This window comes from Ranitomeya variabilis, chromosome 2 (genome assembly GCF_051348905.1).
Source record: "Ranitomeya variabilis isolate aRanVar5 chromosome 2, aRanVar5.hap1, whole genome shotgun sequence".
Classification (NCBI taxonomy): domain Eukaryota; kingdom Metazoa; phylum Chordata; class Amphibia; order Anura; family Dendrobatidae; genus Ranitomeya; species Ranitomeya variabilis.
This window is the reverse complement of record NC_135233.1, coordinates 694,339,124-694,364,022: the sequence shown is the minus strand read 5'-3', so window position 1 is coordinate 694,364,022 and position 24,899 is coordinate 694,339,124.

The window sequence follows — 24,899 nt, the reverse complement described above, 5'->3', positions numbered from 1 at the left end:
TAATTCTTAAATTTCCCTACCCTTTCCATGATCTCTGTCTAATACCATCCAGAGTTTTTAAGTGTCTGTTTAGTCTATGTGATTTTAATATTATTTATGTTTCAGTTTAGTTCAATAATCGTGTTCGTAGTATGGGGAGAAGATATCGTAGAGCTACCAATCAGAATATACCTGGATCGTATGGGAGAACTGATGGAACACATTTGGCTGAAAAATAGATGAATTACCCATTTGGGAATAGAAACATTGATAATAGTGGAGGCCTGGAATATGTATGAGCCATGATCCATTCGCAAGAGTACTGACAGAATGTGTATTGTTCCATTGTACTCAGGTATACTTACCGAAGATTTTGGTTGTGTTGTGGCAGCTATTCCCCTTTTTTTATCTTTTTCTATTTGTTCTTTGTATGCAATGTTTTTTATATTGTTTGCATATCTGTCATTTGGCTACCTTGGGTCTTTGTATATTTTTAGAGATTTTATCAATTTGCAATTAAACACTGAGCACTTTATTATAATGTATTTATTACAGCTCTTATATGAGCTCTTATATGTTAAAGAATATGCATTTCATGAATGATACGAACATGTATATAACATGTATCACAATTTATTCAATAATACACTTTTTTGTACTCACTACGTGCTGACATTGCGCACCTTGTCCCATGTTACCTGATTTCCTTCCAGTCCTTGGTTTACCTTCCGTTCCGTGTGATCAGGTGTGTGGCTAGGCGCCAGCCCGCCCATGTGATCATGGTGGGAGGTTTTCTTATGGACTTGGTCGGTATGACGACGAGACGCGGTGCGCATGCGCACTTTAGCTGGGCACTGATTGGTAGCCGTGTGGTCAGGTGACCGGAACGGCTTACTATTGATACCGGACTGACAAGTCACTTAAGCCACGCCCCCTGAGGAAGCGACATCACGGATGCACGAAACGCGCGTTGTGGTTTCTGACGCAGGTCGGAACGTACCTGGGACCTTATTATGGGTAATTATTGCCTTTGTTTCAATGTATATAGGGAGGAACTATGAGTATTATCTAATACATAGGTGACACTGCTGCGGTAGAATAATGAAACTGCAAATAGCAGTCTATTACATAGTACTTTAGAGCTGCAGCATTGTCACCAGGTATAGTCTGACTATTAGAGTATATGGTTCCATTTTTTTTAGTCCCGTACGCTCCCTCCTGGGTCATGTTTTAACACTTTGTGTGTGATTCACAAAACATTGAGACCCATGTAACTTAAAAATGGCTATGTCTTTTGTTACCAAATAAAAATAATTGATTGAGATATTAACCCCTTTCTGTCATTGGACGTACTATTCCGTCCATGTGGGGTGGGCCCTACTTCCCAAGGACGGAATAGTACGTCCAGCACGATCAGCCGCGCTCACGGGGGGAGCGCAGCCGATCGCGGCCGGGTGTCAGCTGACTATCGCAGCTGACATCCGGCACTATGTGCCAGGAGCGGTCACGGACCGCCCCCGGCACAATAACCCCCGGCACACCGCGATCAAACATGGTCGCGGTGTACCGGCGGTATAGGGAAGCATTGCGCAGGGAGGGGGCTCCCTGCGTGCTTCCCTGAGACCCCCGGAGCAACGCGATGTGATCGCGTTGCTCCGAGGGTCTCCTACCTCCTTTCTCGCTGCAGGTCCCGGATCCAAGATGGCCGCGGCATCCGGGTCCTGCAGGGAAGGAGGTGGCTTACCGAGTGCCTGCTCAGAGCAGACACTTGGTAAGCCTGCAGCCCTGCACAGCAGATCGCAGATCTGGCAGAGTGCTGTGCGCACAGCAGATCGCAGATCTGGCAGAGTGCTGTGCACACTGCCAGATCAATGATCTGTGATGTCCCCCGCTGGGACAAAGTAAAAAAGTTTAAAAAAAATATCCACATGTGTAAAAAAAAAAAAATTCCTAAATAAATAAATAAATTAAAAAAATTATTCCCATAAATACATTTCTCTATCTAAATAAAAAAAAAAATCAAACAATAAAAGTACACATATTTAGTATCGCCGCGTCCGTAACGACCCCACCTATAAAACTACATAACTAGTTAACCCCTTCAGTGAACACCGTAAAAAAAAAAAAAAAAACCGAGGCAAAAAACAACGCTTTATTCTCATACCGCCAATCAAAAAGTAGAATAACACGCGATCAAAAAGACAGATAAAAATAACCATGGTACCGCTGAAAACGTCATCTTGTCCCGCAAAAAACGAGCCGCCATACAGCATCATCAGCGAAAAAATAAAAAAGTTATAGTCCTCAGAATAAAGCGATGCCAAAATAATTATTTTTTCTATAAAATAGCTTCTATCGTATAAAAGCGACAAAACATAAAAAAATGATGTAAATGAGATATCGCTGTAATCTTACTGACCCGAAGAATAAAACTGCTTTATCAATTTCACCAAACGCGGAACGGTATACACGCCTCCCCAAAAAGAAATTAATGAATAGCTGGTTTTTGGTCATTCTGCCTCACAAAAATCGGAATAAAAAGCGATCAAAAGATCTCCCGTGCCCGAACATGTTACCAATAAAAACGTCAACTCGTCCCGCAAAGAACAAGACCTCACATGACTCTGTGGACTCAAATATGGAAAAATTATAGCTCTCAAAATGTGGTAACGCAAAAAATATTTTTTGCAATAAAAAGCGTCTTTCAGTGTGTGATGGCTGCCAATCATAAAAATCCGCTAAATAACCCGCTATAAAAGTAAATCAAACCCCCCTTCATCACCCGCTTAGGCTACGTTCACATTTGCGTTGTGCGCCGCAGCGTCGGCGACGCAACACACAACGCAGGAACACCGCATGCACAACGCATGCACAACGCTGTGTTTTGCGACGCATGCGTCCTTTTTTTGCTTGATTTTGTACGCACAAAAAATGCAACTTGCTCCGTCCTCTGCGCCATGACGCGTGCGCCGCAGTGACGCATGCGTCGCAAAACGCAAGTGCAACGCATGTCCATGCGCCCCCATGTTAAATATAGGGGCGCATGGCGCATGCGGCGACGCTGCGGCGCAGAACGCTAATGTGAACGTAGCCTTAGTTAGGGAAAAATTAAAAAAATTTAAAAAATGTATTTATTTCCATTTTCCCATTAGGGTTAGGGCTAGGGTTATGGTTAAGGCTAGGGTTAGGGTTAGAGCTAGGGCTAGGGTTAGGGCTAGGGCTACATTTAGGGTTGGGGCTAAAGTTAGGGTTAGGGTTGGGGCTAAAGTTAGGCTTAGGGTTTGGATTACATTTACGGTTGGGAATAGGGTTGGGATTAGGGTTAGGGGTGTGTCTGGGTTAGAGGTGTGGTTAGGGTTACCGTTGGGATTAGGGTTAGGGGTGTGTGTGCATTAGGGTTTCAGTTATAATTGGGGGGTTTCCACTGTTTAGGCACATCAGGGGCTCTCCAAACGTGACATGGCGTCCCATTTCAATTCCAGCCAATTCTGCGTTGAAAAAGTAAAACAGTGCTCCTTCCCTTCCAAGCTCTCCCGTGCGCCCAAACAGGGGTTAACCCCAACATATGGGGTATCAGCGTACTCGGAACACATTGGAGAACAACTTTTGGGGTCCAATTTCTCCTGTTACCATTGGGAAAATACAAAACTGGGGGCTAAAAAATAATTTTGGGGGGAAATTTTTTATTTTTTTATTTTCACGGCTCTGCGTTATAAACTGTAGTGAAACACTTGGGGGTTCAAAGTTCTCACAACACAACTAGATAAGTTCCTTGGGGGGTCTAGTTTCCAATATTGGGTCACTTGTGGGGGGTTTCTACTGTTTAGGAACATTAGGGGCTCTGCAAACGCAATGTGACGCCTGCAGACCAATCCATCTAAGTCTGCATTGCAAATGATGCTCCTTCCCTTCCGAGCTCTGCCATGCGCTCAAACGGTGGTTCCCCCCCAGATATCAGGTATCAGCGTACTCAGGACAAATTGAACAACAATATATAGGGTCTAATTTCTCCTGTTACCCTTGGAAAAATACAAAACTGGGGGCTAAAAAATAATTTTTGTGGAAAAAAAAATATTTTTTATTTGCACGGCTCTGCGTTATAAACTGTAGTGAAACACTTAGGGGTTCAAATCTCTCACAACACATCTAGATGAGTTCCTTAGGGGGTCTACTTTCCAAAATGGTGTCACTTGTGTTTTTTTTTTACTGTTTAGGTACATTAGGGGCTCTGCAAACGCAATGTGACGCCTGCAGACCATTCCATCTACGTCTGCATTCCAAATGGCGCTCCATCCCTTCCGAGCCCTCCCATGCGCTTAAACGGTGGTTCCCCCCCACATATGGGGTATCAGCGTACTCAGGACAAATTGGACAACAACTTTTTGGGTCCAATTTCTCCTGTTACCCTCTGGAAAATACAAAACTGGGGGCTAAAATATAATTTTTGTGGGAAAAAATTTGTGTTTTATTTTTACGGCTCTGCATTATAAACTTCTGTGAAGCACTTGGTGGGTCAAAGTGCTCACCACACCTCTAGATAAGTTCCTTAGGGGGTCTACTTTCCAAAATGGTGTCACTTGTGGGGGGTTTCAATGTTTAGGCACATCAGTGGCTCTCCAAACGCAACATGGCGTCCCATCTCAATTCCTGTCAATTTTGCAGTGAAAAGTCAAACGGCGCTCCTTCCCTTCCGAGCTCTCCCATGCGCCCAAACAGTGGTTTACCCCCACATATGGGGTATCAGCGTACTCAGGACAAATTGCACAACAACTTTTGTGGTCCAATTTCTTCTCTTACCCTTGGGAAAATAAAAAATTGGGAGCGAAAAGATCATTTTTGTGAAAAAATATGATTTTTTATTTTTACGGTCCTGCATTATAAACTTCTGTGAAGCACTTGGTGGGTCAAAGTGCTCACCACACATCTAGATAAGTTCCTTAGGGGGTCTACTTTCCAAAATGGTGTCACTTGTGGGGGGTTTCAATGTTTAGGCACATCAGTGGCTCTCCAAACGCAACATGGCGTCCCATCTCAATTCCTGTCAATTTTGCAGTGAAAAGTCAAACGGCGCTCCTTCCCTTCCGAGCTTTCCCATGCGCCCAAACAGTGGTTTACCCCCACATATGGGGTATCAGCGTACTCAGGACAAATTGCACAACAACTTTTGTGGTCCAATTTCTTCTCTTACCCTTGGGAAAATAAAAAATTGGGAGCGAAAAGATCATTTTTGTGAAAAAATATGATTTTTTATTTTTACGTTCCTGCATTATAAACTTCTGTGAAGCACTTGGTGGGTCAAAGTGCTCACCACACATCTAGATAAGTTCCTTAGGGGGTCTACTTTCCAAAATGGTGTCACTTGTGGGGGGTTTCAATGTTTAGGCACATCAGTGGCTCTCCAAACGCAACATGGCGTCCCATCTCAATTCCTGTCAATTTTGCAGTGAAAAGTCAAACGGCGCTCCTTCCCTTCCGAGCTTTCCCATGCGCCCAAACAGTGGTTTACCCCCACATATGGGGTATCAGCGTACTCAGGACAAATTGTATAACATCTTTTGGGGTCCACTTTCTCCTGTTACCCTTGGTAAAATAAAACAAATTGGAGCTGAATTAAATTTTTTGTGAAAAAAAGTTAAATGTTCATTTTTATTTAAACATTCCAAAAATTCCTGTCAAACACCTGAAGGGTTAATAAATTTTTTGAATGTGGTTTTGAGCACCTTGAGGGGTGCAGTTTTTAGAATGGTGTCACACTTGGGTATTTTCTATCATATAGACCCCTCAAAATGACTTCAAATGAGATGTGGTCCCTAAAAAAAAATGGTGTTGTAAAAATGAGAAATTGCTGGTCAACTTTTAACCCTTATAACTCCCTAACAAAAAAAAATTTTGGTTCCAAAATGATGCTGATGTAAAGTAGACATGTGGGAAATGTTACTTATTAAGTATTTTGTGTGACATATCACTGTGATTTAATTGCATAAAAATTCAAATTTGGAAAATTGCGAAATTTTCAAAATTTTCACCAAATTTCCATTTTTTTCACAAATAAACGCAGGTAATATCAAAGAAATTTTACCACTATCATGAAGTACAATATGTCACGAGAAAACAATGTCAGAATCACCAGGATCCGTTGAAGCGTTCCAGAGTTATAACCTCATAAAGGGACAGTGGTCAGAATTGTAAAAATTGACCCGGTCCATAACGTGCAAACCACCCTTGGGGGTGAAGGGGTTAATGTATTGTTGGTGTTTTTTGACTCATTGCTCTCCTGTAAATTGACTGTAATATACCTTGGTTGTAAACTTACATGGTGTTTTCATCTTCACTTATCCCACATCTTGTGCAGTTGGGGGGGTCCTTGAAGTTGGTTATAAATTGGTCTGGGGGATCCAATGGGATATGGATTCCTCTTTTTGGAATTTAATTTGGTTCTTGATCTGGTGAATGTTAGAGGGGATTTTCAGCAAGGGTTTGTTGAATCCTCAGGAAGTTCAAGTGAACATTGGAACCCTGTGGTTGTGGTGCTCCCGAGCTGGTGGGGTAACGGCTGGGAGTGATTGGTACATTTTATGTTCACTTTTTGTTTGGTAATCACCAGATCTTATGAGCTTCAAGGACTCCTCCCAGCGAGCTAAGGTTATTTATGCTTTGTTGGGTTATTGTATGTTTGTTTTAATAAAGGTGTGTATTTAAAAAAAAAAAAAACAACACTTATTTGTTTCTTTTTTTAGTGGGTCCTTGAAGCTAATTATGATTTGGTCAGTAGGGGTAACCATCTCAGGTATGGACCCTCTGTTTAGGGGGGTATTCATCATAGTATGACCCTTTGTGTGGAGTAAACATCTCGGGTATGGCCCCTGGATGGAGGGGTGTACATCATAGTATGACCCCCTAATATGGAGGGGTAACCATCTTTGGTATGGCCCCCTGGTGTGGAGGAGTGACCATCACGGTATGGCCCCCTGGTCTCCAGAAGCATTTATATCTTACAAGACCCAGTTAGGGTAAAGTCCCTGTGGTCATGGCAATCATATTCTACATGCCTACAAATTAAATTGGGTCCTATGAGCTAGGAACAATGGCTTAAAAAAAAATTAGGCATGCATTTCAATACAATCTGTAGCTTCAAGGACGCTCTCTTTTTTCATGTGACTTGAGAATGCTGAGGCACAGATTTTGACTGTTTATATTGACCAACTCCTGTTTCTTTCAAGGTTGTCCTCTGGACAATGCAGTAATCTGGGGCATTAAACTGAAGAGCAATGTACCTAACATGGGTGCCCTGGAGTCAGTGGAAGTGACTAAGGGAAAAGTAATAAAGTGCATCCCGATGCCCTTGAGCCAGTGGGAGCGGCTAAGGGTGAAGAAATCAAGCGCATTAACACGAAGGGCGATGTGCCTATTCCCAATGCCTTTGTCCCAGTTGGAGAGGGTTAATGGTATTTGTTATCAAGTGCCTATAAAGCAATTAACAATGGCGTGGCAAGGTTATTAATAATGCCTTTGTAGACTTTTCTGCTATAGGCTTATTTAATTTACTATGTCCAAATATTACAGAAATTGTTTAAATTATTTGATGATCGGTTATAATGTTGATATTATATTGTGTATAGTTTTTAATTACTCCTTGTTTATAGTATCTTTCTCTTATTATACACCACTTCTATACATCACTTTTTGGGTAGTAATAGTAAGTGGGTTTAAGAATTGGTTACTACACAGCCCAGCAACTGTATGTAATGGTGGTTTCTAGAACTAAAATCTGTGAATTAGTGAGTTATTAGAGCTGGCTACAATAGATGCAGTATAATAGTTTTTGAGGCATGACAGATGTCATTATACAGGTAGTCAGACTGTGGCTACCCCTTTATTATGGTTTAGTTTCTGCATTACCCATTATAGGATCCACATTGCAGGAGGTTTAGCGGCTGTTATTTTGCTGTAGTTACCGTATTATCAATCATAATTTGGTAGTGTTGCATTGTTAAAATTAATCTGTAGTCATGGAATTTTGTTACTTATATGCACAGTCTTTCCATAGCATGCAGAACTGGTTGATGACTTTATTAGGCATGGGTGATGGGGGTCGAGTCCATTCAAGGTGTCAAATGGCCTCGCTGGTGGCGGTTTAGGAGTCAGGTGGAAGTTGCAGACAAGTTAAGGTGGACTAATTTTAACTAAGGCTACGTTCACATTTGCGTTGTGCGCCGCAGCGTCGGCGACGCAACGCACAACGCAAACAAAACCGCAGCAAAACGCATGCACAACGCTGCGTTTTGCGCCGCATGCGTCCTTTTTTTGATTGATTTTGGACGCAGCAAAAATGCAACTTGCTGCGTCCTCTGCGCCCGGACGCGTGTGCCGCAGTGACGCATGCGGCGCAAAACGCAAGTGCGACGCATGTCCATGCGCCCCCATGTTAAATATAGGGGCGCATGACGCATGCGGCGACGCTGCGGCGCCCGACGCTGCGGCGCAGACCGCAAATGTGAATGTAGACTGACAGAGGATGTAAAACCTCATGGTGGTGAGCAGGCTCGGCTTTGGTGGCCAGCCTCAAGGACGTTGTAATGGTAACATCAATCAGGGGCAGGCACAGTGGTTAAGCACAGGAGTGAGGATAATAGGGTCATTGGTGCCCTGAAAGTTTACTGGCTCTGCTTGAATGGCAAGCAAATGCGTGCCGCCCCTTTATGGTTGTCTGTCCTGGTGCTGTATGTCAGACAGCTGGGGATATCACAGTACTTGTGAATCCCAATGCACTAGCACTCCACCTGACTCCTACTGTGATTATTTAATCCTGTGATTTGAATAAAAGCTGTGGCCATTTTGACAACCAAAATAATGTGTTTTGTGTATTTATTTTAGTACCTAGGTTTACAGTAGTTATGGTGGTTTTAAGAAGGAGTGGGGTCCATCCCATATCCAAAAGTCAAGAAACCACCGGAGACTAGATGGAGGTGGACATGACTTGGGGATGGGTGGAACGAGAACTCCTGCAGCTTTTGTTTGTATTGCGGTGTAGATTTTAAACAAGACTGCTGTTGCTTTAAGAGGAAGTTTAGATGTTTGAGCCTGGTGTATTACTGTGAGGAGGGTGGGGCTTATATAGGGGAGGCAACTCTGGCTCTCCCTCTTTCTCTCACAGGATGGACAGGAGGAAACATTACCCGCCCTCCCGCCCTGTTTATAATCTTTGTCCTTAAACTTTTTAATTCTTGCTTGTATAATGATAAATGTTTTATTGTATTTTTGAATTTGTCATTGTATATCTTGTACCAGGTTCAATTGTATATTGGCTATAAAGAGTTATTATTTGCGGTAACCTTCTAAGCCCAAGGGAAGGGCAATCCTTCAGCCATGGTTCCCTGGAGGTTTCCTCCACAGGGGGTTTTTCCTCTCCTGAGCGCTGTAAGATGACTCTTTGTGAGTCGGGGGTTTGCCGAGTTTAGCCCCATTAATGCTTTTGCAGGGACTTTTAGTTTTTAAGTTTACAAAAATGATTTAATTATTTTAAAAAAAAAGTGTCAAATGAGACTTGGAATTTATAACCCGTCACGGCTTTGCGGTTTAGGAGTCAGGTGGAAGTTGCAGAGAAGTTAAGGTAGACTCATTTTAACTAATAGAGGATGTAAAACCTCATGGTGGTGAGCAGGCTCGGCTTTGGTGGCCAGCCTCAAGGACGTTGTAATGGTAACATCAATCAGGGGCAGGCACAGTGGTTAAGCACAGGAGTGAGGATAATAGGGTCATTGGTGCCCTGAAAGTTTACTGGCTCTGCTTGAATGGCAAGCAAATGCGTGCCGCCCCTTTATGGTTGTCTGTCCTGGTGCTGTATGTCAGACAGCTGGGGATATTGCAGTACTTGTGAATCCCAATGTACTAGCACTCCACCTGACTCCTACTGTGATTATTTAATCCTATGATTTGAATAAAAGCTGTGGCCATTTTGACAACCAAAATAATGTGTTTTGTGTATTTATTTTAGTACCTAGGTTTACAGTAGATATGGTGGTTTTAAGAAGGAGTGGGGTCCATCCCATATCCAAAAGTCACGTCCAGACACTGCTACTAAGCCCAAAACGATTTACTGGGTTAGATGCAGTAAAAAATTATTAGATACACAGGCGGTGTAGCTTGCTTCACAGGCGGGCTACCCCTCTGACGTGCAGACACTGCTACTAAGCCCAAAACGATTTACTGGGGTAGGGCTGGTTTCACACTTGCGTTTTTGTCTGCATGCGTTTTTTAAAAAAAACGCATGTGTGAAAAACGCATGTAAACGCGGTAAAACGCATGCGTTTTTTAGACGCATGCGTTTTTATAGAAAAACACAAGAAAACACAAGAAAAAGCAAGAAAACCCCAACCCTACCCCTACCCCTACCCCTAAACGTGACTGAAATACGTGGCACTGAAATACGTGCAACTGAAATACGTGGTACTTAAATACGTGGCACTCAAATACGTGGCACGTGGCACGTGGCACTTAAATACGTGGCATGTGGCACTTAAATATGTGCCACGTGGCACTTAAATACGTGGCACGTGGCACTTTAATACGTGGCACGTGGCACTTAAATATGTGGCACGTGGCACTTAAATACGTGGCACGTGGCAATTTAATACGTGGCACGTGGCACTTAAATATGTGGCACGTGGCACTTAAATACGTGGCACGTGGCATACGTGGCACTGAAATACGTGATACGTGGCACTTAAATACGTGGCACGTGGCATACGTGGCACTGAAATACGTGATACGTGGCACTTAAATACGTGGCAATATGACTGTCAGAAAATGTTCATTAAACGGTTAGGGGTGAGGTTAGGGTTAGGGTTTGGATCCCTTTATCACCTTGATGGTGGTGGGTGGCTTTTCAGTGTGTTTTCTGTTTTTTTTCTATAAAAACGCATGCGTTTTTAGCGCAAACAAACGCATGTGCTTAAAAACGCATGCGTTTACATAGACAGCAATGCATTTTTTTGCCGCGAAAAAACGCATGCGTTTTTTCGCGGCAAAAAAACGCGCAAGAAAATACTGCAGGTAGCATTTTTGAAAATGAACGCATGCAGACAAAAAACGCATGCGTTTGAAAACGCGACCAAACGCATGTGCAAAAAAACGCATGCGTTTTCAATGTTAAATATAGGAAAAAAAACGCATGCGTTTTTTGTGCAAAAAACGCTGCAGACAAAAACGCAAGTGTGAAACCAGCCTTAGATGCAGTAAAAATGTAGATACACAGGCGGTGTAGCTTGCTTCACAGGCGGGCTACTCCACTGACGTGCAGACACTGCTACTAAGCCCAAAACGATTTACTGGGTTAGATGCAGTAAAAATTTATATACACAGGCGGTGTAGCTAGCTTCACAGGCGGGCTACTCCGCTGACGTGCAGACACTGCTACCAGGCCCAAAATGATTTACTGGGTTAGATGCAGTAAAAATTTAGATACACAGGCAGTGTAGCTAGCTTCACAGGCGGGCTACTCTGCTGATGTGCAGACACTGCTACTAAGCCCAAAATGATTTACTGGGTTAGATGCAGTAAAAAATTATTAGATACACAGGCGGTGTAGCTTGCTTCACAGGCGGGCTACTCCTCTGACATGCAGACACTGCTACTAAGCCCAAAACGATTTACTGGGTTAGATGCAGTAAAAATTTAGATACACAGGCGGTGTAGCTAGCTTCACAGGCGGGCTACTCCGCTGACGTGCAGACACTGCTACTAGGCCCAAAACGATTTACTGGGTTAGATGCAGTGAAAAATTATTAGATACACAGGCGGTGTAGCTAGCTTCACAGGCGGGCTACTCCGCAGACGTGCAGACACTGCTACTAAGCCCAAAACGATTTACTGGGTTAGATGCAGTAAAAAATGATTAGATACACAGGCGGTGTAGCTTGCTTCACAGGAGGGCTACTCCTCTGACGTGCAGACACTGCTACTAAGCCCAAAATGATTTACTGGGTTAGATGCAGTAAAAATTTAGATACACCGGCGGTGTAGCTAGCTTCACAGGCGTGCTACACCGCTGACGTGCAGACACTGCTACTAAGCCCAAAAGGATTTACTGGGTTAGATGCAGTAAAAAATTATTAGATACACAGGCGGTGTAGATAACTTCACAGGCGGGCTACTCAGATGACTACCTGACAATGCTACTAGCCCAAAAGGATTAGCTGAGCTAGATTACACCAAATGCTGTAACAAACACTTGCACAGCACTGGCACAGACCTGCCTGGCAAACAGTGCTATGAACTGCTGTAACCTACCCTGAAAAGGGCTGATATTACAACTAGTCCCGACTCCCTAATCCTATCTCTATCTAACTGCAAATTCGCTCGCAATTCACACTCTTAGATTGTATAGCGCTCACAGCAGCAGCGGTGCCGTCTAACACTAAGATGCAGCAGTGAGGAAATGGTGGTGACGGGGAAAATGGCTGGTTCTTATAGGGCAAGGACACGTGACATATGACATACACAGCCAATGACACATGCCCTTGCTTGTGTGCATCACATGCACATTGCTGTGTGTGTGTGTGCACTGCTGATAGGCTGAGAGACTGCACCGCCCCACTGTAAATGCGGGAAAGAAAAAAAAAGGAGATCGGCGTTATTTCAGCACAGCTCCTGACTCGAGCGTGACCCGAGCGTGATAGCTTCAAATATATCTGCGAGGCTGTCACACTCGAACTACATGGCCATTCTGTGGATTGCGATCCGAGATTGCTTATGATCAAGGATGAAAAGCCTGAAAGGTTTTCTTCTTAATTCCTTCACACTTAAGCTAGTTTTCACTTTCCTAAGGCCTGTTTCACACGTCAGTGGCTCCGGTACGTGTGGTGACAGTTTTCTCACGTACCGGAGACACTGACACACGTAGACACATTAAAATCAATGTGTCTCTGCACATGTCAGTGATTTTTCGCGGACCGTGTGTCCGTGTGCAAAACACGGAGACATGTCAGTGTTCGTGGGAGCGCACGGATCACACGGACCCATTAAAGTCAATGGGTGCGTGTCAACACGTACCACACACGGATGCTGTCCGTGTGCCGTCCGAGTGCTGTCCGTGTGCGTTTTTAAAATTTGAGGGTTAACATTCGAAGCAATTGTATCAATACCAGACAGGTGTCTAGACATTGCTTGGCCCAAAGTTTACCATAAGTCTAGACATCATTTTAGACTCTGAGGTGAAGTTGGCAAGTTATCAGAGTGCTGCCATCTTTATACTCTGCTGACTGGATAATATTATGGCCACCAGTGTGGACACAGAGCAGCTAATAAGTTTGGTGGAGCAACATCCTGAACTATGGGACACACGATGCGAAGGATACCATGACAGGCTGGCGATTGAACGTGGTTGGTTTGCTGTAGCTGAGCAGCTGTACCCCAGACCTGGTTGGTCCACATATTCACCAGCAAAGCAGGCAAAGTTTGGTAAGTTACCCCATAGATGTTCCTTGTTGTATTGAACATGGAAATCATAGAAACATATGACACTACTTCATATTGTGCTTTATATATATTATGGTCCATGTCTTACAATCATAAGCATTCGGCTTTTGTGTTGTTAAGCTTTATATTTACATGGACTTTATCATATACACTTTACAATATTCTTAGTACTTTCCAGTATGTTCCCTGTGTTTTATTTTATAATTACTCATGAACCATGCTTGTTAGAAATTGCTTCAAAATGCAGTGTGTGTTTGTGGCAGCATTTTATTTCTGGTGTGTATCTTTATATTTTGCAAAGTGTTGTTTTCATGTTTGCAAACACTAATGAATACCTAGGTAACTCAAGGCCTAGTTGTCTGGGATGTGCACAACCTGCATTTTTTGCCCACTCTTCCCTGGCGTAACAAAACATGTTACATCATATTTTGCACTGTGAACTGTATTCAAGCATATCTCCATAGATGCCTAACATTATTTTCTCTTATGCGTAACAATGTTTTTTTTTTATATATCTGTTAATTGACCGGTGTACTATATGCAAAAAGTGTTGCCCTTAAAGTCTCTAATCCTTTTTTTTTATAAAAAATTTTTTTTAAATAATATAATGTTAAACATCTAAGGATCAACATGTGCTGACTGCTATTTTTAAACTAACATACCCAAAAAATCTCACATAGTAGCTCCTTGGAGTGTTTGATTTTAACATGTCTTGCTGGGCACACCACAGTTTATGTGTGACTGATTGAAATCAAATGTTTACACTTAATTAATGCCATCATACACAATTATTCACACTAGTCACGCCCTTACATATGGCTAATGGTCATTGCTAATTGGGGTAATGTTTGTGTTGTTATACCCAGCCACAGTCCTGCAGGCTATGTTTTTGCCAACAGTTTATAACAGTGCTCATGCTAGTAAAATCGTAATTTTTAAAATTACAACATGGTGCTAAATGGTCACACAATTCTTAGTCTCAATGGCAAGGGATTAGCATTTTTTACAAAAATGTATTTTGGTACCAGGCATGATGATCAAAAGCATAATACTTTTAAACTCTAACATAGCTGAACACATTGTGTTGTTTTATGAATATTTTGTTATTAGTGGGAATGTGACTTGTTGTGTTTCAACTTTTCCAACAGTTGATTTGGTTAAATGGCGATGGCGGTCAGCAAGGGACCAGTTTAAGCGGGAATTTAATCCCCTCCCCTCCACGTCAGGTGCTTCTAAAAACGTGTTCTCCAGAAACTTAGCCTTTCTTCGCCCAATCCTGGAGCTAAATCCGTAAGTGTCACTGTGTATGATTGTACCAACATATTAAACTAACTACACTGTATTTTCACACTTTTACAAATATTAAAAATTTTAAAAAAAGTCAGGTAAATCTTTTATCACTAGTTATCTTTCAGAAGTACATTTGTGCTTTCAATAATCCTCATGTTTATATATTCAATTAACAAATACAAACATGTTCCAAATCTAACTTCATTTGTGAAAACCAAAATGTGTTTTTGAATGTTATTTAGGATTAGTTTAGCATTGTGACATAAACTGTTAATGTTATTTTATCCTAGGACTGATGACAACCTTGAGGACTCTGATGAATCGCCAACAACAGCAAGATCAGTGCTATGTACCTCGGCATCGGAGACCGAAGCCCCAGCAGAACCCACTCCATCAACGCAGCCTGATGAGCAGGTGTCTGATGCTGCAGAAATATCCACTGATGCTGGTCCTGAAAGCACACAAACAACAGCCCAACCACATCACAAACAGCAGCCCCAGCACCACAGGCAGCATCAACAGCCAATCTACCTCAGTATCTAACACACACTCTCCGAGATAGGCGAACCAGGCGACATGAACAGCCACGTATGCTGCCTGAGCTCATTGATGCTAGAGTTTTATCCATACTCAATTCCATGACACCAGAAAATTCTGTACATCGGTTTTGTCGCTCCCTGTCTCCTTGCCTCGGCAAAGTTCCTGATGGATGGCAGGAACGAATACATGCTGCAATCTTGACCCTCATTGCTGCAAGCCAAGGAGAGCAGGAACCAAACCAGGTGCTAGGTACCATTGAACAATGGCGAGCTGCCCAGCATCAAATACAAATGCCATCTGCTACCAATATATCAAATGCACAAAATGTAGGTACACAACAATCACAGGAAATGCCTGCACCCTCGTCCATGCTTCCACCTCCTGCCGTAAGACATAGTTATCCCCAAATGCCTGCTCCTGTTTGGTTTCCTCCTGCCCATTGCTACACTCATGATTATGGGCAAATGTCTGGTCCTACCTCTGTGCCTCATGCCCGTGCCAGTAGCCAGCAATATGGGCAAATGTCTGGTCCTACCTCTGTGCCTCATGCCCGTGCCAGTAGCCAGCAATATGGGCAAATGTCTGATCCTACCTCTGTGCCTCATGCCCGTGCCACAACTCAGCAATATTGGCAAAGGTCTGATCCAAGCACCACCTACAGCCAACATTATGAATCAATGTCCTCCAGCATGTCTGTGGGTGATAGTAGTGGTGCTCATTTTGCTAGTCCACAGCCCTACAATCTGCCATCAAGGCACCAGACACCTATGGTCACCCAATTTGTTCCGCCCAACCGTATGGCAAGATGTGAGACCTATAGTAGTTCCCAATCATATGTGAGCCAGATTGGTCAGTCACAACCTACTTTACCTCACCCACAAAGTGTTTCTCAAATATTTGTAAAGGAGTCTTAAGGTACCTTCACACTGAACAACTTAACAACGATATCGCTAGCGATCCGTGACGTTGCAGCGTCCTGGATAGCGATATCGTTGTGTTTCACACGCAGCAGCGATCAGGATCCTGCTGTGACATCGTTGGTCGGAGCTAGAAGGCCAGCACCTTATTTTGTCACGACGCCAATTCAGCGATGTCTTCACTGGTAACCAGGGTAAACATCGGGTTACTAAGCGAGGGCTGCGCTTAGTAACCCGATATTTACCCTGGTTACCAGTGTAAATGTAAAAAAAAAAAAAACACTACATACTTACATTCCGGTGTCTGTCGGGTCCCCCGGCGTTCTGCTTCCCTGCACTGTGTCAGCGCCGGCTGGCCGTAAAGCAGGGCACAGCGGTGACATCACCGCTCTGCTTTACGGCCGGCGCTTACAGTGCAGGGAAGCAGAACGCCGGGGGACCCGACAGACACCGGAATGTAAGTATGTAGTGTTTTTTTTTTTTTACATTTACACTGGTAACCAGGGTAAACATCGGGTTACTAAGTGCGGCCCTGCGCTTAGTAACCCGATGTTTACCCTGGTTACCTGGGGACTTCGGCATCGTTGGTCGCTGGAGAGCTGTCTGTGTGACAGCTCTCCAGCGACCACACAGCGACGCTGCAGCGATCGGCATCGTTGTCTAGATCGCTGCAGCGTCGCTAAATGTGACGGTACCTTTACAAAACACAACCTTATACCCCATCTACTTCTGTCCCAGCATCAGTTTTGCAACATGAACCTCCTCAAACAACCACATGCCAGCCCACAGTGCCTACAGGACAAATGCCCACACCCTCATCCAGCCCCGAACATGTCAGCGCAGAAAATACCACGGATGAATCTTTCTCCAGTCATGGTGACTTTGTTGATTTATGAGTAACCTAACTAAGTATGTTACCTTCATTTGTTTTTTTCAAAGTTAGCTTTATTTGGCCTACACAATCAGCTGACTAAATGTGTTGTCAGAAAAATAAAACACATTGTTAAAGTGTTAATATGTCTTGTTTATTTGTCAATGTATATGCAATTTTAACACTACTTTATTGATATGAGCGTAATCATAATTGTTCCTACATTTAACAAAGACACCATACCTGTCCACCGTTATGTCCCACTAACTCATCCATATCTTGCCCATACACAATTTCCAAACAGGATGGTGGTAATATTAATCCGTCAGGGATTCAAAATAATGGTAAAGGAGGAGATGGTGGTGGTGCACGCAGCTTCATTGACTATCATTGAGGTCATTGAAGCTGCGCCCTCTCACAGCCTCAACTGTGTTGAGCTATTGACCATGGCCAAATAGCAGTGCAAATGTACTCTTCAATTACAGTATGTCTGAACAACATGATCGAACGGTCACCCACTCTTCTTCCAGAACACAGTCAATGAGTGAGGGTCTTAGGTATTTGTTGTTAGTCTACAATTATCTTAGCAAATACATACTGTAATACATGGCATATTTAGGACACCCACAGTAAACACATTATAATGTGGTATTAGTTATTTGTTAGGGGTAGCAATGAGGGTTTGAGACACCCATGTATCAGTTACCCACATCAAATGTAAGCTCGCAACCCACGTCAAGGGTCCTCATTGCCTTGCGAGTCCCTAACCAATTTGTAATGAAAGGAAAACAAAAAAGTGTTAAATAATAACAAAACACTCTTGTACGTAATACATTTTTAAGTGTAGCATTCGTTGTGCTCCTCCATTTGCCATAGCACACTACCCTCTGGTGTTATAAAAAAATCAGCAAAAATATTCCTCACTCTAAGGGCAGAGTGAGATACTCGGGGAGCATGGTCTCTATCCTCTGGTAATGCCACATTAACCACTCTCCCATCATCAACATCATCCAAGGATGGTTCTTGTTGTCGGCAGAAATTATGCAAAAGAACAGTAGCCTTTATGACTGCCTGTACATTTTGGGGATGCATTTGGATTGGTGTTTCAAAAATACGCCATCATGAAGTCAAGATTCCAAAAGCACACTCAACCAATCGACGGGCTTTCATCAGTCGAGTGTTAAAAATTATTTTCCGGTTGTCCAAACATCGACGTGGAAAGGGTCTCAGAACATGCCTTGAGAGCGCAAAATCCTTATCAGCAACCATGATAAATGGTGCAGGTGGGCCTGACGCACCAGGAAGCACACATGGTTGTGGCAGATTTAAATTACTGTCAGCAAGTCGCCGAGCTAATCTGGAAGCTCTAAAAATGCGAGCATCAGAGGCACTCCCATATGCCCCAATGTCAGCAAGAACAAAACAGTAGTTGCTGTCAGCTACAGCCTGGAGCACAACGGAAAAATATTTTTAATAATTAAAATAACGAGAACCAGAGTTTGGCGGCTTTTTTACACGAATGTGTTTACCATCCAGGGCACCAAGGCAGTTTGGGAACTCAGTGGCTTCCATGAAACCCTGGGCAATACGCAGCCAGTCTTGTGTGTTTGGCTGAGGCATGAGGCGTCTCTTTTAGCTTATCCCAAATCACATCACAGGTTGAGCGCACAATTCCGGTATGGTTGATGTGCCAAGGAGGAACTCAAAATGAAGTGATGAATATGAATGTCCAGTAGCCAGGAATCTGTTAACAAAACCATAGTTTGGATGTGAAACAATCGCCATCAATTGTTGATTATGTTGCTAATTAAAAAAAGGTTTACATAGTGAATGTAATACAGCACAGATAAACATAAAATACATGTTTGCTCAAATAAAACACACACCCATTAATGCACCACACAGGTGTGACTTAGAAGGAACATTTCACAAAGTGTCCATGTTAAGAGTTTGGTTGTGGGCCCTACTATTTGATTGTTAGTAAGAATACATATCCAAACTGTATGTTTGGCTTCATTTGTATGTCAAGGGTTAACCAATACATGTTTTGCAGTAACGATTATGGTCATTGTATAACCTAGTGACCTGGAACATTACTCACTAGAGATAGAAACACTTAACCCATTACAATGGTTTGCACGTTATTGGTGGCAATATTATGTTTGGGACAAAAATGTACCTCAAGGTTATGAGCAAACGCTCCTCCGGAGAAACGCTGAGTTGCATGCAGGTGTCTTGTCTGAGAAGGTAAGGCCGCAAAACATGAAGTAGCTTGTCAAAGCCGAGAATGGAAAGATGACAAAAAGCAACAAACTTCACTGGGTATCTGCGAAGTTCATTATGTAATTTTGAAAAATGACCATATGCCCCAAGTATCAACAGTAGAGGGTGAACCCATAGCCTCTTTTGCAGCTGTGGTTCCTCTTCAAGCATATGGTTGCGAACCCCAAAGCGACGTGATACAAGCCATGCCAACCACAACAACGCCTCATTGTCAGTAGACATATTTGTGACACCTAAGGAATCCTAACACACACCCCTAAGATGATATGTCATTGTCCAAAACTTTTTAGGAACTGTTTTAACACATCATCACTAATGGCTCAAACCTTTGCAAGTTTTAAGCCTTTAATTAATGCCTTAACCCCTCATATGGACCTGTAAACCTTTGTGTGTGATACGTATGCACACGGACAGCACACGGACAGCACACGGATGGCCTATGTGAGCAAATGGACACATGGACACGGATAACTCCGGTACCGATTTCTCCGGTACCGGAATTATCTGGGCGTGTGAGACTGGCCTAACCAAGTAAAATTTCAAATATGAAATGTGTCAGTTTATGTGGTAATAACTCTGGAATGCTTCCACATATCTCAGTGATTCTAAGATTGTTTTCTTCTAAACACATTGTGCTCTGTTACTGGCAAATTTAGATTGATATAATTTGAGTTTATTTATGAAAATATCAAAAATGTGACAATTTGACATTTAGAGCTTTGAATTTTTATGAGCTTAAAACAGTCATACCACACTAAATACTATTTTTGTTGTGATGTTAAAATGGTTAATAATTTAGCAACCTTTTCTAATTTTTCAAAACATTTACAAAATCTATATTCTTAGGGACTATTTGACTTTTAAATTGACTTTGAGTGGGTTTATATGCCAAAAAAAACCCACAAACACGACCCAATTTTAAAAACTGCACTCATTAAAGTATTTATGACCACATTTGGGAAGTCTGTTAAACATTGACAAGATTCTTCTCAAGATTTAATGCAGAATAGAAGAAAAAAATAAAAAAATGTAATTAAAAAGTTGCTTTACCCTTAAATTTTTCAATTTAACGAGATTAAAAGGACAAAATAGACCCCAAAATTTGTTGTGCAGTGTCTCCTCAGTATAAGGATATGTGGTCAGAAACTACAGTTTGGGTACACAGTAGAGATCGAAAGAGAAGGAGCACTTATTTTTGCAACACTAATTTGGCTGGAATAAATTGTGGATGCCATGTCGCATTTGCAGAGTGTCACGATAATATTGGGTCTCGGGACACTAACCTAGAACTTGGGGCACCCTGGTCTATCCCCCAGATTACTCCTGAAGGTGGAGATGCCGAGTTCATGTACCTTGCTATGCTCCAATATCAACCCTGATCTGTCCCCTCCTCCACCCAGGGTAGTGGGAAGCCCAAGTGTATAGTATAACACTAACCAGACAAATAAGGGAAGACAGACAGGGATATATGAACATACCAACCATACAAAATACACTCACTAAATAACAGAGTGGGACACAGGAGAGTTAAAGGAAAGAGAAATCAAATAGGAGAGGATGAGGATGTGCACACACTAGACCCCTCAGGGAAATGATTTATATGTGTGGTGAGCACATTGAAACCTCATGTGCTTCACAGAAGTTTATAATGTTGAGCAGTAAAAATAAAAAAATCAAATTTTCCCCACAAATATGTTTTAGTACAAAATATTGCATTTTCATGAGAGTAACAGAAGAAATTGCACCATACAATTTGTTGCGCAATTTCTCCTGAGCACGCCGATACCCAATATGAGGGATAAAACTACTGTTTGGGTGCACGGCAGGGCTTGAAAGGGAAGGAACGTCATTTGACTTTTTGAATGTAAAATTTCCTGGAATCATTAGCAGACGTTGTTAGGAGTCGAGTTCCCGCTGCTGCACAGGGGGAATCTCGAGCTGTGTCTGCATCGGCCGCAGTGGAGCCTGCTCAGCGGAGACGTCGGTCCCAGCATCTCACTGAGTCTGATATTGTGCAAAGGGTTACTGCTGCCTCTCCAGGCTCTGCTATTGTACCCTGCACTGATCTGCGGCGAGCAGGCTTTTCTGGGACTAAGTCCTGCTTTGCACACACTGAGCATGCCCAGGGTAAGATCTCTCAGTGGAGATCAAGGGTCACATGCTCAGGTACTGCAGCAACTTCCATTGGTCCTCCAGGAAGGTCCTGTACCTGATCACGTTCTGTGTCAGCCTTCCATTGGTCCGTCTTGGAAGGTCCTGTAGGTGCTGCAGCTATATAAGGTTCTTATGACTATGACCGCACGGCCATGCGCTAGTGTCAAATATGTACGAGCTCAGCGCCAGTGTGGTTGTGTGTGTGGTCAGGGACTCGGCTGAAATAAGCCCCTAGAATGCTGGCACCTCCGGCGAGGAGTTTTGTGTATGCAGTCAGGGACCCGGCTGAAATAAGCCCCTAGAAAGCTGGCACCTCCCGGCGAGGAGTTTATGTGTGAATTCAGGGCTGGCTCTCCACCGGAGAGGAGCTGCGTGTTGGTTTGACTACATGACCACTGTCAGCTCTACACAGTAGCTGTCTTCCCTGTGAGCTAAACAGGGCACAGTGTTCTCTTTACTACGGGCTCTGTGAAGTAACAGAGTTCGTTTATTCTATATTGCTTCACCGCCTTACTTAGCAGCAGGTTCTTTCCTGCACGGTGGATCCCGGGTTGCGAATGCACCTATTCCATCTAATAAATATATTCGGTGCGTTCCCCCAACCCTAACAGTACACTAGCACCAGGATCTGGCTAAGTAATAGCGGATGAACAGCGATTGCAGGGGTACATCCAGTTGCTGGAGGGCCGGTTGGCTTCTCTTGAGCGTGCAACCTCGGGGGTGGATGTTACCGCAATAGCTGTCCAGGCTGCTAGCGTGGCTGCAGCAGCTTTACCCACTGCCACCTCTGTACCGACTTTATCTCACCTCCCATTGCCTGAGAGATACTCTGGGGACAGTAAGTCCTGTAGGGTTTTCGTGAGCCAGTGTGGTATACACCGCAGGCTCCTGGCTGCACGTTTTCCCACAGAGCGGGCAAAGGTGGGATTCATAATCTCTCTCCTGACGGACAGAGCGTTGGAGTGGGCTACGCCGCTGTGGGAGCGCAACGATCATGTGGTGCGGAGTATTCCTCGGTTTCTGGACACTCTGAAACAGGTCTTTGTAGGACCTCAAGTCACCCATGATACAGCGCTCCAACTGCTGGCTTTGACTCAGGGTTCAACCATGGTCAGCCATTTTGCCGTTCACTTCCGGACATTAGTGTCTGAGTAGGAATGGTCAGATAAAACCCTCATTCCCGTATTTTGGAGGGGGCTGGCTGACCATGTGAAGGACGCTTTGGACTAGGGAGATTCCCGCCACACTGGAGGAGCTCATAGCTGTATCAACTCGCATACACAGTTTTTCATCCTTATTATCCAGCTAATACACACAATGCCCTTGTTCTCCTGTAATTAAAGAAAAAAAAACAAAAAACAACAATATACCGTACCTGTCAGTCGTTCTGTCCCACACAGTAATCCATATCTGGGGAAAATACAGTTTGCAACTAGGAGTGGTGCTGAAATGCGACCGCCATGGCTGCAAACTACTGGTGAATGAATGAGATGTCAGCGCAGCTTCAGAGACTAGAGCTGACGTCACTGAGTCTGCCCTCCCTTCCGGCCTGAGCTGCAATGAACTCTGCAGCGTGGGAAAATGAACTGGCATTTTCCCACGCTCCAGAGTTCAGCGCGGGTCAGGCCAGCAGGGAGGGTAGACTCAGTGACTTCACCGCTAGTCACTGAGGCTGCGCTGGCAGCATCTCCTCATTCCCCAGTAGTTTGCAGCTGGGCTGGTAGCATCTTAGCACAGTCCTGGTTGCAAACTGTATTTTCCCCAGATATGGATTACTGCGTGGGACAGAACGATGGACAGGTATGGTATATTGTTGTTTTTTTTTTTTTTTTATTCATTACAGGAGATCGAGGGTGTCTCATGGATAAGCTGAATAATAAAGATGGCAAACTGTGTTTATTGTATTATTTAATTAAAAGACTTTATTCTGGCTGTGTCTATTGAACCTCTAACAACTATAGGATTATTAATGGATAGCTGTTTTATTGACACCTCTCCATTACTAAGCCGGGCTTGATGTGACCTTACAATTCAAAGGTCACATCAACCACCCAACTATTACCCCATTGCCACCGCTACAGGGCAGTGGGAAGAGAGAGGCTAAGTGACATAATTGCCATAAATCAAGCAGCTGCGTCAACAAAAACTAAATATCTGAGCAGTCACAAATACTCGGAGATTTCCCGAGCAACAAGTATATTCGCTCATCACTATTAACTACCTGCAAAAAACACTTGATGAACTTTCGATAGTAGTTTGCAAACCCCAAGAAGCGTTGCAAATAGTGATGAGCGAGTATACTCGTTGCTCGGGCTTTCCCGAGCACGCTCGGGTGGTCTCCCGAGTATTTGTGACTGCTCAGAGATTTAGTTTTTGTTGATGCAGCTGCATAATGTATGGCTGCTAGCCAGCCTGAGTACATGTGGGGGTAGCCTGGTTGCTAGGGAATCCCCACATGTAATCAAGCTGTCTAGTAGCTGTAAATCATGCAGCTGCGGCAAGGAAAACTAAATCTCTGATCAGTCAAAAATACTTGGAGACCACCCGAGTGTGCTCGGGAAAACCCAAGTAACGAGTATACTCGCTCATCACTAGTTGCAAACCCTTCAAGTCACGGGGCTGAACCCAATCACTAATAGCCTGCAACTTCTTGGGATCCATGCGAAACCCCTAATTGGAAACAATCAAACCCAAAAATGATAACTCCTGTACAAAAAATTAACATTTCAAATTTTGAAAAAAGTAGTTTTTCCCTGAGTCTATGAAGGACAGTACGCAAATAGCGCAAATGAGTTTCACTGTCAGGGGAGTAAACCAAGATGTCGTCGAGGTAAATAACCGCAAAGCGACCGATCAGATCAGCAAACACAACATTAATAAAATTTTGAAAACTGGCCAGGGGTGTTTGTTAGCCCGAAGGACATAAACAGATTCTCAAAAAGAACTTCTCACGTGAGAAATGCCGTCTTCCACTCGTCTCCCTCTCAAACACTTATCCAATTATAGGCTCCCCACAAATCCAACTTTGAAAATCATTTGGCCCCAATTGGTTACACAAGTCAGGAATGAGAGGAAGAGGGTACGTGTTTCTCACAGTGATTTTGTTGTGCTCCCGAAAGTCGAGGCGAGGACTCAAACCACCATCTTTTTTCTTTACAAAGAAAAAGCCAGCTGCCATAGGAGAAACATAAGGGCGGACATGCCCCTTACGAAGACTCTCGGCAATATACTCCTTCATGGCCAGCCGCTCAGGACAAGACAGATTAAACAAACGGGCCTTGGGCAATTTAGCCCCAGGAATTAAATTGATGGCACAATTAAAAGATGGATGTGGCGGTAGAACCTCAGCCTCGCTTTCAGAGAACACGTCTTCAAAGACCTTCAGGTAC